General features: G+C 48.6%; 1 protein-coding gene across 4 annotated transcripts in view; it reads left to right on the top strand.

Annotated features, from left to right (window-relative positions):
- The first annotated feature begins 3383 nt into the window (after positions 1 to 3383).
- Positions 3384 to 11756, top strand: part of FSTL4 (follistatin like 4) — a 491259-nt gene continuing 482886 nt past the window's right edge. For all 4 annotated transcript variants that reach the window (XM_060178083.1, XM_060178087.1, XM_060178096.1 and 1 more), the window contains exon 1: positions 3384 to 3702. The gene's annotated coding sequence lies outside the window, so the exon portion shown is untranslated. The remainder of the gene's footprint in view (positions 3703 to 11756) is intronic.

Genomic DNA, 11756 nt, shown 5'->3' with positions numbered 1-11756 from the left:
TTTTGAGTGTGGTTTTAGGGCTTGGGTTTTGAATTTCTTGCCTATGCTCCCTCTATTTATGGCTGCCTAAATGAATCATCATTGAAGAAATCAACATGGATATTAGACTTACGGGAAATCTTTAACATCATAGCACTTTTTCTTTCTATATCACAACAGCTCTAGCATCTATAAGTACCAACAAAATAAAAGCACAGACTTGCAGGGTTGAAAATGAATGACCTTGGGAGTTCACTACCACATGAGAGATGAGGAAACAAAGTCTAGAAATGGAGGAAGTGATCCAGGTCCATCATGCCAGAGAGGGGCAGAGGTGGGAAAGGGAGGGTGACCCAGCCCAGGGCTGCTTTTCAGTCAGTTGTATAGTCTGGCTTGAAGATTGACTCAGATATCTTTTGGACAGGAAGCAGAATGTTAAATTATGCAAGCTGTGGAAGATATCCTCTTGCCCTTCCCTACCTTCACACATGATCTTTTTGTTTGGCTTCTGCTTGGCATTTCTGGGTATAGTCTGATGAGCCCAGGGTGGACCTGACCCCAAGTTAGTGCCATGGAGGCTTATGTCTGACTCTAGATGGTTTGTGGCTCTGTCACTTCTCTGTGTTCTGATGTTCTGCCATGATCTGAAGTGACCTGTAGGAAGTAAGATGTCTGGCAGTAGTTTTGATTGCATAAATGCATTTGGGCAAGAAAAGAAACACAAAAGGTTTCAAAACTACTAAAGTAGAAAATAGGCATTGAGGACTTGAGCTCATGAACATGTATTGATTGCTATCACTCCCATTTGTGTGCTTCTGACTCTGCCTGGCTAAACCACTCTCTAGTGACTCAGTGTCAGGGGCTGGGGCAGAAATGGGAACCTAAGTTTCCTCTTAACATCCCTACTACAAGCTTACTGAATTATGCGAAACCAAAATACCTTTCTTCTTTTCTTTTTCATTTATTCCCCCCCCCCTTAGGTGTGTGTGCCAATTTCCCCTGTCTGACTACAGAGAATCATATGTGTGCTTTCTGAAATAAGGTCTTCGGCAAATTCTGAAATCCTCTGTATGAAATCTAGCCTATTTTCCAAGTTGGGGAGCACTGTCAAGAATTGCTGTGAAAGGTGAACACAGAGAGCAATTCAAAGAGGTATCAAGGTCTACTGGCATTTGATTCCTTTTCCCCAAAGACTTGTTTCATTTCATCATTCACACTTCACTTTATTTTTTTTTTATTCCAAGGTAACTTTTAATTCCACTCTTATTTTATGCACAGTAGTCACAATAGCTCACTTCAGATGCTAGCATTCTCTCTGAGGGCTCTTTTGTGCATCTGGTTTGCAGCAGCTCCATTCCCTCTCTTCTTAGGGAAGAAGAAGTCTGTTTAAGCTCAGTCTCTGTGTTTCCTGATGTGCTGCTGAAGTTTGAAGTGACCTGTAGGAAGATGATTGGCAGTAGTTTTGATCACATGGTTGCATGTGCTATTGTTGTTCTTGTTGCTTATCACTTAGGCTTTACCATTCTGAGCTGACTTTTTTCAGATAGAGAGAGACAGAGAAACAGAAAGAAAGATACCACAGCATCAAACTTTGTGGAGCTGGGCTTGAACCTGGGTTGTGTGCCTGACAAAGCAGGTGTACCACCCAGGTGAGCAGAACTACTTCTAACTTTGATCAGTCTACATACCCTGACTTCCATATGGCCCTGAGTTATTAAAGAAGAACCATGTTTCAAGGCCAGCCTTGGTTATTTAATAGGACCACTCAGGTAGAATCTGAGCCAGAAACAGAAATCTGCTTTTCTGGTGTTCTGAGCTAGAAACAGAAATCTGCTTTTCCAAACACAAGTCTGGGAGGGAGCCAAAGCAGACACCGAGCTGCTCCAGTGGGTCTCCAGTCCTGACTATCACGTAGAATTCCACTCCAGAGGGAGGCTTAGCTTGTTTCCAAACTTCCCTGTCTTTTCTTGTGCCTAGACTTTCCTATTCTTTTCTTCTCTTCCAAGAGATGGGAATATGCCGTCTCTTCCCCTGTGCAGCTGCAGAGAAATCTGGCCCCAAGCCAGCCTCAGAGTTTCAGTCATGGTGGCCTTGGCAAAGATCTGTGGTCTGATCTGACAGCATCAGCCCTGCCAGAGTCCTGAGGCACTGAGGATAGGGTGACCTTTCTCATCTGAGCACAGGCCACAGAGTCCATAGAAGTCATCCAGACTTTACACAAAACCTTTCACAGGTGAGGAAACTGATCCTTAAAGCAGACATATGGCAGGGCCTGGGTCCACAGCTGGGCTGGATCCCACATCAGAACCCGTGTGACACCAGAGACCATGATGGCACACTCCTTGCTGTGTCCCTCCAGCACCTAGAATCCTTCCTGCCACTTAGGAAGGGCCCAATAATGGTGTAAGTATCTAATGTTGGGATGTCATGCCTCGTCATCCATACCAGTTTTCTGTTATTATCTTCCTAATTAAATATCTCTATCCTCATACAAGCCCTCTGTCCCTTCCTCCAAGCCAAGGGAGAACACAGGGTTATGGATAAGATACTGTTTCCCTAAGTTTCAGAAAGTCACCTGATGCCCACACACCCTGAGCAGGAACCCCCACCCGCCCAGGACTCCTGCCCAGACTGCAAAGCTATCCCTACTAAGTCTGATGCCAGGCCGACACTACAGTATAACCCATTCAGCAGACCCCAGTTGCTAAAAATGTGTTTTCACTTTATCTGGGTACCAAGACGGCTCTCTCGGTCAACTAATTACAGCAAAATGTCCTCTGGGGTGTTGGGGGGCGGGGAAGGATCCTCCAAAAGCTGTGGATGTTGAAGAGGGACTCAGACAGATCTGAGATTCCCCAGACTTAGGGGAATGAGCTCAGAGCTCGCAAAAATTATCTTGATATAGGGGAGAAGAAGGCATCTTCTGGCCATAGTTTGGCCAGGCTTGGAGAATAGCACCTAACTAGTGTGAGACTCTCCAGTCAGAGAAGGCAGCTTCTGAGGAAAGAAATGAAAACTTTACTCTTCCCCCGCAGTCAGCGAGGGGGAGCGTCGCCGCCTGGCAAGGCCTCCAGGGACCGCTGTGGCGGTGCGGTGGACTGGTCCGCCTGGACGCCACCGGAGGCGAGGACCGAGAACGGAAACCAGCTGCAGATTTTGGAGAGCCACAGCTTTGGGGAACCCGGTCCAGAAAGAAGGACGGAGAGGAGGGTGAGCTGAAGGGTGGGAGGAGCGTGAGGAGTTCCCGGAGTGGAGCCCCGGGGGAGTGGGGCGGAGCACCTCCTCCCTGGACGCCCAGCCAGCCTGCAGCGCCAGGAGTCCTCGTGCCCAGCGTGCGCGCCCGGCTGCTCCGCGCACCTGCCCCGGGCCCTGCTCGGCTCAGAGCTGCGGCTGCGGCGGGCGGGCGGGCGGCGCGCACAGGTGGCGGCGATTGGACAGGAGGGACCCGGAGGGTGACGTCACGGGCTCGAGTCCAGGCGGCAGAAATAGGGCAGCCGCGGCGGCGGCGGCGGCAGAGCGTCGGGCCGCGGCGGGCAGCGGCGGCGCGGGGAGCTGGAGCCGCGAGAGCCTCCTGCGCGCCGGGACCCTCGCACCGCCGAGACCCAGAGGAGGACGCGCGCGGGACCGAGTCGCCGCCGCCGCTGCCGCCGCCGCCACGGGGCGCTTTCGCCCACCCGCCCGAGAGCGGCCACCCGGTCTCCACCCCGGCCCCTGCCGCCTCAGGTACGCGGCGCAGCTCCGGAGCGCGCGGGGACGGAGCTGAGGCCGGTGCATTGCCGCGGCTGCCGGCCGCGGTCCCGCGTTTCCCCGTAGGGCCCGGGCGCGCTTGCCTGTTCTCAGCGCCCGCACCGGGAGAGCCAAGTTTCCGCGGCTGGCGGCGGCGGGCGCGGGACCGCGCGGGGGAGCCGGGCTCGGCAGGGACCGGGGTGTGTGAAGGCGGGGGCTCCGGGCTGCCGAGGGGCTCCGGGCTGCCGCAGGGAGCGGAGTGAGCCGGCAGGCGCGCCGAGCCGCTCGGCCGAATCCGCAGCCCGCGCCCGGTTCCGGAGACCCCACAGGCGCCGCTCTGGGGCTCCGCAGCTCGAGCGCTTAGGTGAACTGGGCGAGCCGGGGTTCCTTGCTTCGGACCCGCACCCTTGGTCCTGGCGCGGGCGCGGGTGCGGGCGAGGGTGCGGGTGCTAGACGGGCGTCCTCCCGGTCTCCTCCGTCCACCTTTGCGGGGAAACTTGGTGTCTCCCCGCTGCAGCCGAAGGGCCAGCGGTGCCTGCACCCCCGCCCCCTTTTTCAGGTGACCGCGGCGGCGGGAGGACGCGCCCGGGACCCCGGGACCCCGCGCCCACCTGGTCGCTGCCAGTGACAGCAGCCGGGACCGCTTGCTGGGGGAGTCACTGAAGAGTAATTTGGGTTTTTTTTTTTTTGGGGGGGGTGAGGGGACGCTGGGCCAGAAGCCTTGCTCTGTGGGGGAGTACCAACCCTTCTGGCTCCAGCAAAGGAAACCTGTTCCAAGTTTGGGGGGATCTGGGTGACACAGGCAGAGCGCTTGGCGCCGGGGCGCGCGTCACTTCGAGTTTGGGGGCAGGCGCGGGGCAAGCCTTTGGGGCTCCCTGCATTGACGGAGAGGAGCCCGGAATCCGTGGCTAGAGGCCTGCCACCTGAGGACTTGGCGCCCGCTTCTCTTGGGGGCAGGGCGGCTAGGGGTGGGAGCCGCAGCTCTACTTCGGGCCCGGGACATGGAGGCCTCCGCGCATTTCTGCAGGGGCGCCCGAGGCGGAGTGGGGTGCGAGCTGCATCGCCGCCGGCGCGGAGAGTTGGGTCCCCGCGCTGACCCGGCCACCTCGCTCCAGATAACCGAGGCGACGTTGATGAATAGCGCTTCCGCAGCCTCCCCTTCCATCTCCTGTAGGTGTCGCTTTCGCAGAGGTTTCCGGGAGTGAAAACAACCCCTGGCGCTTAAGTCCTCTCCCTCTCATAGGTTTGTTGCTGCTAACCTGTGCACCAGAAACAGGAGAAACCCTGGACAGGAACGTTAGCTCACATTCTGTGGGACAAAAACACACGCAGGATTTTAGTAGATGGCGGGTTGAGGGGTGGCCGTTTTAACACATTCGGCACCTGGGATAGGTTCAAAAGGCCATCAGTCGGGGAGAAGGGATCAGCAAGAAATTCAGACTGTTCAAAGCACCAGGCTTAGGAAAATTGGAGGTAACTTTTCATAGGTGGCCCCTGAATCCTGGGGTAGACCGGTTTCCTATCTGGGCAGTGGCCAGGTGGAAGACTGGCCTGGGAATCAAGTGGTCAGAAGCCAGGGAGGGATTTGTTTGCTGTGACACCTGGTCCCTGGTCCCTAGCGACCCTCAGGTAGAAGCTTAAACCAGCAGACTTGAGCAGATCTCCCATTCAGCCATGCCTGCTCCCCTTCGCAGCTTTGTGAGAAGAAGCAGCTGCATTGCTCTCTTTAGTCAAAGGAAAGTAGCCTTTTTCCTTGTCAAGGGAAACCTATCCATTCCCCCCAAGACTTCACGCTGGGTTGAAGATTATGCAAGAATATAGTCTATGTTGAAGACTTGTGTCAAACTTGCTCATTAAGGTTGCTCCTCAGACTTTTGCTCTCAGAAATTTATTTTTTTTAATTTTTAAAAGTATTTATTTTCTTTTTGTTGCCCTTGCTGTTTTTATTGTTGTTGATGTTGGATAGGACAGAGTAATGGAGAGAGGAGGGGAAGTCAGAGAGGAGGAGAGAAAGACACCTGCAGACCTGCTTCACCACCTGTGTAGCGACTTCCCGCAGGTGGGGAGTGGGGGCTCGAACCGGGATCTTTACCCTGGTCCTTGCGCTTTGCGCCACGTGCACTTAACCTGCTGGCTACCATCTGACTCCCTCTCAGAAATTTCTAATCATCCTCAAGTATAATTCCAGGAAGACACTTACTTTCAGTAAGGGGTCAGTTAGCTCGTAGCCCTGGGTTGGGGGGAATGCTTTCTATTTAAAATGTTTAATTACTGTATTTATTTAGAGACCAGAACACTGCTCAGCACTGGTTTAGTTGGGGAAACTCTTATCCCTAAGATTCTACCTGGAGGGAGGGGCAGGTTGGGATTTTCTCCCTTGATCAATGAGTCACTTTGAATTCTTCTTTTGTCAGGGGCTACAAGAATTCTTTAAAAGTTATATTCTTGTTGTAATAGAGGTGGGGGGATTTAATATTTTATTCTAGTAACTAGCATTGGATAGTCGATTTCATAAAACTCTGCCTTAATCCCACTTTGCCTTTTATCTATCTCTCTACCTGTCTATTTATTTCTTTTGGCATTTCTTTGCAAAATCTACCTTCTTGTGTTGCCCTTGTGGTCAGCTGTGTACTTACTAACCCAATGAAATTAGGGCTAGTAAGTTAGTTCATGAGTGCATCTTTCCTTACGTTTTCTCTCTCTCTCTTTTTAAAAAATATTTATTCCCCTTGTTGTTTTATTGTTGTTATTATTGATGTCGTTGTTGTTGGATAGGACAGAGAGAAAGATAGACACCTACAGACCTGCTTCACCGCTTGTGATGGAACTCCCCTGCAGGTGGGGAGTCAGGGGCTCCAACTGGGATCCTTAAGCCAGTCCTTGCGCTTAACCCGCTGCGCTACCGCCCGATTCCCTGCTTTCTATTTCTTAATGTGTAGCATAAAGCATGGAATATCAAGTGACATGGAGCCACAGTGGAGAGAACAGCACATGTAAAATCTGGGTGTTGAAAGGATGAGTGTTCCTAGGAATCAAGTATATGCTAAACTTTGTGGCAAATAGATACTTATCTACACTGCAGTAGATAAGTATACTAATTTAGGTATCCACTTTATCAAAAATTGGTCCACTTAATCAAAGCTAGAGAGTAGTAATTAATGGGAAATGCGATATAGCTTTATTCTATCTGTGTTAGCCTGACATGAATTCTTTCCTAATTTCCCATGGTTAGTATTTTAGGGACTGTTTACAAAGTTTTTAAACACCTTTCTTTTTGCCTAAAGTGTTGGTATTGAAATGATGGTTCTTAACCTTGCAGAAGAAATGATTATACATGCTCCCCCACCCCCAACCCTGTTTAGGTTGGGGCTGGTAGGGTTTTGTTTCTTTTGATATTGGGTGGAGGGAGAGATGAAAAGGAGACTGTAGGATTTGGGTATCCCTTTGTTGACTGCAAGCACACTGACCTTGAGGTAATCTGTTAGAGAGAAGCTGGGAGGGTAGGTAGCCCAGGGTAACAAGCCTTAGCCTTCTTGTCAAGGCTGCTGGTGTTGGTGGTTCTGCCAATCATTTTAATCTCTTTTCTTATCAGTTACCAAAATATGTGCAAATTAGCTCTAGTGTCTGATCCCTTAATGTTATCAAGATCTGGGAGAATAATTTTCCCCAAAGCTCACAGGGACCAAACTCGTTTCCTTTCGCTTTTCCCAAACAGGCTTAATTTGCAGAAGGTGCTTGTCTGGCCTGTGGCCTCTGGTGCTGCCAGGCTCAGGCAGCATCCCTGCTGGCATGTCCTCTCTGCAGGGAAAGATTTTGGAATTTACATATTCAAAACTATTGCTCTTTAGCCATTTTCACTCTTATGTCACAGTTTTTCAGCTTTTGATGGGTGGTTGTTGGGATCTTGCCTTGCCATGTGTGCAGCCCAGGCTCATGTAACCACATTATGTCAGAGAACCACATGCAAGGGGGAACTGCAGTGCAGTGGTGTCTCTTCCTCTGTGTGTGTGTCTTTCTCTCTCTGAATGGAAGTGTCGGCTGGAAGCAGTGAGTCACACCTGCAGGGGACAAAGCTTCACAACTAATGAACCAGTACAACAGGTGTCTTTCTCTGTCCCTCTTTATCTTCCTTTCCTCTCTCAATTTCTCTCTGTCCTATTCAATAATAATAATAAAAAAAACATTTAAAAGAAATTAATCACGGCACAGGTAGCTTCTGTAACACCACCAGAAAATACCACAGTCTCTACAGGGGAGTGTAGATGACTTAGTCTATCTAACCAGCATGAAATATATTCTGTGAGTTTGTGATAACATGAGAGACACAGGGCCTAAGATGCCTGCGGGGGAGTGCCTGTGTTTTAGTCTCAGGGTTACCACAGATGTGATGTCCCCTATAGGGCAAGTTCCCTAGCCTTCTAGGGCTTGGCTGTCCTGTCTGTGTTTCTGGCAGCCCAGCCTCAGACTCTTCTACGCTTGGGGAAAGTGAGCCATGGAGGGAACCCTCAGAGGAACCAGTGAAGTGTTCTCTTGGGAAAGAGATGTCTTGAATATCAAATGACTATGTTGTATGTGTTGTTGGAAAGAAAAGAAGTCTCAGCTCTTTCTATGAGAACAACCTCAGGAAGTTTTATAAGCAATCCTAGGAGTCTAGTGGGAATTGAGTGTAGTTTTACACCTAAATTGATCTCCAATAGTGAAAAGAAGGGATTGTGACCTCATTGATGGTGCCTTCCCATTTCTGTAATGAAGAGATTCTATATTTTCCTCCTTCTGAGGGCTAGTTGGGCTGTTTGAATTTGAGGAGGGATCAGTCTGTCATCAGAGCCACAGTCTCCACATGGTTTCTCTCCTTGCTGGAGCTCCCCATGGAGCCAGAGGGGGCAAGCTGACTGCCAAGCATCCTGTGCATTTCTGAATGAGCTTATTTTTCTAGCTATAATTTTTCTTAACCAACAAAACAGTGGCACTGAGGGGTGAGGAGAACATCCCTAGTGGCCCTTTCCTGGGGTTGGTGTGGAACATAGCTCTTGAAAGCTTCAGGGGAAAGAGGAGACTTGGGGTTCTCTATCTTGCTCTACACAGACTTATGGAGATAAATGATCTTTAAATACTGGGAGGCATCCGAGGTTTGGGGGCTAAGAACACAGACAACTGGGGATTGGCAGTAGCACACCTAGGTGAGCGCACACATTGCCATGTGTTCTACCTGCGGGGGTGGGGTGGGGAAACTTCATAAGCTATGAAGCAGGGCTGAAAGTGTCTCCTCTTCCTGTCTCCCCATACCTTCTCAATTTCTCTCTGTGCTATAAAGAAGAAGAAAGGAAGAAAAAATTGGCTTCCAGGAATGTTGGAGGCACAGTGAGGCACTAAGGCCCAGTGAGTGCATGTGCCTGCACTCAACTAATTTGCTTGCCTGATTTGGAGGCCTTGTTCAGCCACGAATTTGCCACCTGGCCTTGGCAGGCACCCTCTTTGTGGCCTGTCTTCTAGGTCATCTGCCTGGGGAGGTGAAAATCACTATCTTCTTTGTGGAGAAGACAAGAAGATTTTGACTTGATCCTGTAATGTGTTTAGGATGGTGCCTGGCGGGTCATAATTGCTCTGTAGTTGTTAACAAAATACATAATGTCTGTTTGATTGTTAGATCAGTGGAGTTAGACACAATTGATCCTTTTTTTTTAACTGAACTGTCATAAAACTCAAGTTATGAATTTGTAGACTGCTGCTGCCATAGCTGTAATGACTTGTCAATCACTGTGTGTATAAAATGACATCTAAGATGCATCCACAATGCAAATAAGGTCTGATCTCCTGTGGCTAAGTTGAATATTACAGAGGCTACCTCTGAGTATTCCAGTAGTGGGCCCTCACACATGTCCCTGTTTTTAAATATAATCTTACAGAGACTCTCAGAGACCAGAGACAACTTCAGAGCAGCAGGACTGAAGCTTAGACTTCCTGAAACATAAGCCAATATAGCTCTGTTTGTGTTAGATGCCTGGCTATGCACTTTTTTTGAAGTGTTTTGGCGAAACAATAAGATAAATATTGAATCAATTTTATTTTGCTGCTCTCCATTAGTAATAAAACATCAATCATAATTGGTCTTAGGCAAATGGAGGACTAAATAATGAATTCTGTGCCTTAAATATTTCATCACTTCAGCAATTGCCATCTGTACATTTACTGGAGTAGGTTTGGATTATTATTATTTTTCACTCTTTTGGACTCAAAGACTTGAAACGGGAGATAAAAAGACCTTTTGTTTGTTAACTTACCCCATGGACAATTTTGACAATGGGAAAGTAGAGAAGAATTAGAGACATGGAGGAGGAAAAGGAGGGGGAGATGGAGGAGGGAAGAGAGTGGAGAGGGGGAGGGAGAGAAAGGGGAGAGAGGGAGGGAGGAGAGGGGAGGAAACAATGTCTCTTTAGTTCTATTTTGGGCTAATATTACTGGTTAAAAAAAAACCCTGGGGCCAACGGTAACGCAAAGGTTAAGCGCACCTGGCGGTAAGTGAACAGCTGGCATAAGGATCCCGGTTTGAACCCCCAGCTCCCCACCTGCAGGGGGGTCGACTGACAGACGGTGAAGCAGGTCTCTACCACTCTGTCTTCCCCTCCTCTCTTGATTTTTCTCTGTCCTATCCAACAGCAATGACAGCAATAACACCAATAATAATAACAACAACAATGATAAACAAGAAGGGCAACAATAGGGAAAAAATAGCCTCCAGGAGCAGTGGATTTGTAATGCAGGCAGTGAATCCCAGCAATAACACTGGAGGCAAAAAAAAAAAAAAAAAAAAAAATCCCCAAATCCATTAACTGCTTTCTACCACTTCTGACACATGGCTGTGTATTCAGAAGACAGTAGTCTATGAAAAGAAGGGAGTTGCCCTATTTATTTTGAGAAGAAGTGGTTGCAGTTAGGGGAAGTGATTTTATTCTCCTTTAGCCTGAGTGTGAGTTTTCACTCCTCCTCCTCTCCACTTTGGTGGGAGCTTGGTGGCTGAAAGCATTGCAGCTCTTTCTCAGGTCTCAGCAGGACCCCCACCAACCTGGTTAGCCTTCCCTCTTCCAGCCTTCGGAGCAAGTGTTGCTGGTGGCCGGGCTGTGTGACCTTGAGGTTATAGTTATTGGGCACTCTGATGGTTTCCACAAGAGTGCCAGCTTTGCCAACAGATGTCAAATAACAAGCAGCTAAGGAGACAGTTATAGGAGTGGAAGCCTGTGGACTCATTTTTAAGACAAGAAAGGCCTCAGTAAAAATAGTCATAATTTATAATCTTGCCTTTCCACAGACTAGTGTTATATGCCCATGGTTGCCAGTCTAATTTCTTCCAGCAGGCATTTCTGTCTAAACTGGAGACAGAAAGCACATCCGGGTCAATATTTCCAGAGGAGTCATTGTTAGAGGAGGAAGACCAAAGGGCTCTGAATTCCAATTCCATCAGAAGCCAGAGAGAGAGAGAGAGAAAGACACTCAGACTTAGAAATCATAGGTATGGCTTAAAAAGAAAGAGAAACCAGGACCATGAAAAAAATGAGCAAATATATATAAGTATAGATATATAGGTATAGAAATAATAGTCAACTCATATCTGTCATCCTGGGAGAACTCAAGCTGCCAGTCATGTTGACCTCTGATGCCTGCTCTGGATCAACCCCAGGCCAGATCTCATGGGGTGCTGGCTTTCACAAGCTCTGTTTGTTTTTGTCTTTCCAGCCGTGTTAAAGAGTGGTAAAGGCCACATGCTGTTAGAGGTCATTTGACCTCAAAGTTGCCTTGAGTAGGGATTGTGAATACAACATGATGGAGTCTGTCTGGTTAATCTTTTTAAAGAAATAATTGTAATTAAGATTGGAATATGTTCACAGTTAATTGAACAAACATTATCCTCTTTGGACAATGTCCAGCACACAAAAGGAAATTGATTGTTTCATCTGATTTTTAGTTTTTTCATCCATGTAGTTCTTTGGATGGTGCATTTTTTATCTTATAAGGCTTTAGACCATTTATCAAGTGAGTCTCACCTTAAACCTCGT

Source organism: Erinaceus europaeus, chromosome 2, assembly GCF_950295315.1.
Source record: "Erinaceus europaeus chromosome 2, mEriEur2.1, whole genome shotgun sequence".
Lineage (NCBI taxonomy): Eukaryota > Metazoa > Chordata > Mammalia > Eulipotyphla > Erinaceidae > Erinaceus > Erinaceus europaeus.
Note: the sequence above shows the minus strand (reverse complement) of the source record. Positions and strands in the feature narration are given on the sequence as shown.